The 5,000-nt window shown below is 37.9% G+C and overlaps 1 protein-coding gene across 1 annotated transcript in view; it reads right to left on the reverse strand.

Moving 5' to 3' along the window:
- Positions 1-5,000, reverse strand: part of LOC121814202 (centromere protein P) — a 27,939-nt gene that overhangs the window by 15,188 nt on the left and 7,751 nt on the right. The window lies entirely within an intron of this gene.

Below are 5,000 nucleotides of genomic sequence, written 5' to 3' on the forward strand. Positions count from 1 at the left end.
AGTGTCAATTATATCGTCAGTTATATTGTTATCGCAAATTTTCTAATGTATATCGTGATAAATATTTTGGGTCATATCGCCCTGCTCTAGACACCATATTGACCTGAATAAAATCGACAAAATATACAATTATAAATTCAGATATTGTTGGAGAGTTTGCAAGTTTTATTTGCAGACTTCAAGTTGTTACCATTTGTTTTGAGCCTGTTTATGTCAAAGTTAATCAGCAGTAAAATTGTTTTATGAGGCCGGTTCAGCCTGTAGCAGATTGTAAAGGCTCAGGTAAGACATTCTCCTGCCATGAAATACATTCATAACACCAAACATTTCCCTCTAAATATATCACCTAACTAATTGGGAAACCTCTTAAAAGCCCTGAGAATATGCTTTTTCAACAAGATAAACCTTTAAACAAATAAGGGAGTCCTGACAGATCCATTTAAATGACTGTTGTCAAATTATTATAACTTATATAGGTAAAAACAGGTTTTAGAAAGCTGTCTTGGTGATTAATCTTAATTGTAATTTAAATATACTTATACAAGAAATATATTGTCTAAAGAGGTAGTTTGCAAAAAAAATGCCTACTTCTATATAATGTGTTGTATGTCATAACAGAAATGGCAAAAAAAAGTATTTGTTTTGGTCTGTCTGAGTGAAACTGGGACATTCAGTTAAAGGATTTCCAGAGTTTTCCATGGGGGCCCGGGGCTAGACGGCAGCCGGGTAAAATTTCCAGATGATGTTATTCCACACAGACCTGATGGAAACATGGCAGCACCCTGCCATATAATGGAGGAGGACCAGAAAGACAGAGAGAGGAAGAGAGAGGGAGAATGGGACCAATGCCTAGTTTGACTGATTTAGTCCTACTGCTTCTGAAGAATCTATAAAATATTCTGTGTACACTGGTAGTAAATCCAATCAGCTTGCTATCAAGTAAGATCTGGAAGGAAAAAACAAAAAACAAACCATACTGGGAGGATATGGTTGGGGTCATCACCGATGATGACTTGGATTTACAGGATTAATGCAAAGTTCTCCAAATTACTGGATGCATTTTGTACAAAAAGATGCACACGTGACATAACAGTTGCTGCACCTTTAAAGCAACAGCTGTTGAAAAAACAAATATGTCTTTGAGAGGCAAATCTGATGAATATCTCCTGCTCCTATAATGACCTCAACACAGTGTGCACAATTTCCTGACACAATCAGTCTGACAAGTTAAACTGCACTTCAGACAGCACTGACAGCCTGACGGTGTTTCCCCCACTGGAGGCTAGAAGTCAAAACAGTTCATAAATAAGCTGGCCTGGATCTCCACACGACAAACATCCATAAAAGAGTCTGTCTGATGTAATCTTCTTTAAATCCAGTCCTTTAAATCTATCCCAGACTGCAGAACACCAACAGTGTTTCACATCAGTTACCCCCGAAAACAAAGAAACCTCTCGGTTTTGAAGACGCCAAGATATTACATAGCAAATTTATTTAAACTTGACTTAAAAGCCTGAAACAGTTGTATTGTAACCTGCTGTACAGCTGCCAACACATAACCTCACCTGCCTGAAAGTTGCTCTCAATATAGATACAAAATGACTCATTATTAGCTAATAATGACAATCCGCAGCATCTTTCTCACCTTCAGCACTTTTTACAGCCTTGAGTAACTGCAGAGATTCTGTATTTCACTGTGAATACTATCAAAACATGGGTGGCCACAGAGAAGTGCTGTGCTACTTTTAATACTAACAGAGTTAAGAGATCACTTCACTGAGCCAGTGGGACAAATGTGAAAACAATATATGTGCGCTGGTTTAATACAATGAACAAAGGTCCTACTGTCAGTATTTATCTTCAACAGTTCAGACCACATTGACTTTACAAAGATTATCCATCTGATTTGGATAGACACACACACACACACACACACACACACACACACACACACACACACACACACACACACACACACACAGAGAGAGAGAGAGAGTTTCTGACAAGGCACCAGTGTCTTGAATCATTATCTCAAGTATTTTTCCATCTGTTGTTTGCCAAATTCTTCAGACTGGGCCACACAATCCAGATGTGGTCTGGCCTCAGATATCAGACTTCTGCTCTTTGCTGCTGATTCACTGACAGACCAGGCGCTTTCTGGCAGATTGCGGTCATAGGTACAGAAAATGCACCTGGGTATATAAAAACCACGTTTAGTCTATAATCCACAAACAAAGAGAACATCAGTTTGATTTTACAGCAGAAAACTGCTCGTCTGCACAGCAAAATACTATAATATACAGTCATGTGAGAAAATGAGGACACCCTTTGAAAGCCTGTATACTTAAAATATATTTGGAGATGTGGATATTTAATATCAATTTTAATGATACTGAGGGATCCAAATAATATAACTAAACAATTAAAAAATAAGAAAAGCCTTTCTAAAACCTTATGTGAAATGTAATTTTAAAAGAATGCAATTTCTGGTGAGGAATAAATTAGGACACCCCCACTTATTATCCCACTTAAAATGGTTAAAATCACACACACAGGTGTATCTTGTCAGGTGCACATGATCAGTACATCATTAACCAGGATTTTAAAGAAGCCTTGCCCTATTTAGTTTGGTGTGCTCCTGACTGTTGAAGTGTTGAAGTGAACGCCATGGTGAGATATAAAGAGCTGTCTGATGCCCTCAGAAAGAAGACTGTGGCTGCTTATGAGTCTGGTAAGGGATTTAAAAAGATCTCAAAAGAATTCGACATCAGCCATTCCACCACCATCAATTGTTTACAAGTGGAGGACATTCGAAACAACTGCCACCATGCTCAGGTCTGGTCGTCCAAGCAAATTCTCCCCAAGAGCAGATCACAAGATGCTCAAAGAAGTCATCCAAAATCCTAAAATGTCATCATGGGAACTACAGCAGGCTCTGGCTACTGTCGATGTGAAAGTGCATCACCCTACTATCAGAAAAACACAAGTTTGACTTTCATGGGAGGTGTGCAAGGAGGAAACCTTGGCTCTCTAAGAGAAACATTAAGGCCAGACTTAAGTTTGCCAGAGCGAACGTAGACAAAGACCATGACTTCTGGAATAATGTTCTTTGGACAGATGAGTCTAAAATTGAATTATTTGAATACCAGAACAGTAGACAGCCATAGTCCTGGAATGGCCAAGTCAAAGCCCTGATCTTAATCCTATTGAGATGCTGTGGGGTGACTTGAAACGGGCTGTACATACAAGAAAACCCTCAAACATCACACAGCTGAGAGAATTCTGTGTTGAGGAGTGGGGCAAACTTTCTTCTGATTGATGTCAGAGACTGGTAAAAGGCTACAAAAGGCGTCTCACTGAAGTTATATCAGCCAAAGGGGGCAACACTAGTTATTAGGGGGTAGGGTCTCCTAACCTTTTCCTCCATTAAAATGCACCACTTTGGTGCACGCAACAATAATCTAGTTCACTCAGAGCACAGCAGGAGATTCAATGGAATTAAAAAAGAAATGAAGAAATAGAAATAAATAGTATTTGTGGGAATGTACTTATCCAGCACAAAACACATTTACCGTTGGATTTATGAAATGTGTGCACCAGCCTATTTGTTCTTACCAACTTGTGTATAAACGAATATCTGCATACCCGTTTCCTTCAAGATGAAGTAGAGAAAGTGGTGGAATTGGTTTAAATCACAAGGTTAAAAACTACCTTGTGACTACATTTACAATTTTGTTTTGCTTACATGCAATTATATTTTTTATTTATTTGATTGCAATTCTGTACATATGGTGGCTTATGGTGTTTAGGAAAACAATCAATAATCTAAGAAATAATAAGATATAATAATAAAAATATTTAATATTACTATTAGTAGTACTTTTAAAAAAAAATTATATTGATTGAATATTGTATATTGTACTCATTTTAAAGACTTGTGTTTGAAATTTCCTAACAGAGCCAGGCCATCATTTGTGGTAAATGGCAATCGGACTGGTTCTATAACACTTTTCTACTCTTTTTCTACTTTACTGTGTACTTACAGCACTTTATATACCACGTCTCATTCACCCACACAACATTCACACTCTGATGAATGCATGGGAAGCAATTCTGAGTTCTGTATCTTGCTTAAGGGCACTTTGGTATTTGCAGACTGAAACAGTGAGATATTTGAACCACAACCACCTGCCTGGCCACAAAAACCCTCTAAATTTGTTTGAGTGTTAGAGTACGAACAAATTCAGGCATGAACATACTAATAAATCCTGATATGTTCATGCGCTTGATTTACACACAAATATGTGCGTAGGCACTGTTAATAACTTGTCATTTACTTACTAGCTATAGTTTTTAAAGAAACATGCACTTCTCTTGTTAAACACACAAGCAAAACCAAAAGTTTCACTAGACCATGGTGTCAAACCTTTTCCACAGTCCATATTAGCTTCTCTTCACTGGCCTACTGTTAAATCCTGAACTTAAATTCTGCATGATCAAGCCCTGTCATATATTAACAGTATTAGATTATTCCAAAAAAGCACTTAGCTTCAGACTACAGGTTTACTTGTGGTTCCTAGAGTTTCTAAAAGTAGACTAGGAGGCAGAGCTTTCAGGTATCTGGTCCATTTCCTGTGGAACCAGCTCCCAGTTTGGATTTGAGAGAGACACCATGTATACTTTTAAGATTAGGTTAAAACTTTCTTTTATGATAAAGCTTACAGTAAGGGTTAGACCAGATAACCCAAGACCATCTCTTAGTTATGTTGCAATAGATTTTGGTTGCTGGGTGCTTCCAATGATGCACTGAGTATTTCTTCTTCACTCAACAATTTTCTTTCCATGTGTTTAATCATCACTGTTGCATTTAGAGGTTTAAACCAGCATTAGTAATGATTAAACTCTGACTCTCTCCCTCAGCTCTCTTTTCTTTCCCCTCATGGCAGATGGATGGCCCTCCCTGAGCCCGGTTCTGCTGGACATTTCTTCCTGTTAAAAGG

This window comes from Haplochromis burtoni, unplaced genomic scaffold (assembly GCF_018398535.1).
Source record: "Haplochromis burtoni strain Fernald_Lab_line unplaced genomic scaffold, NCSU_Asbu1 Contig_26, whole genome shotgun sequence".
Classification (NCBI taxonomy): Eukaryota; Metazoa; Chordata; class Actinopteri; order Cichliformes; family Cichlidae; genus Haplochromis; species Haplochromis burtoni.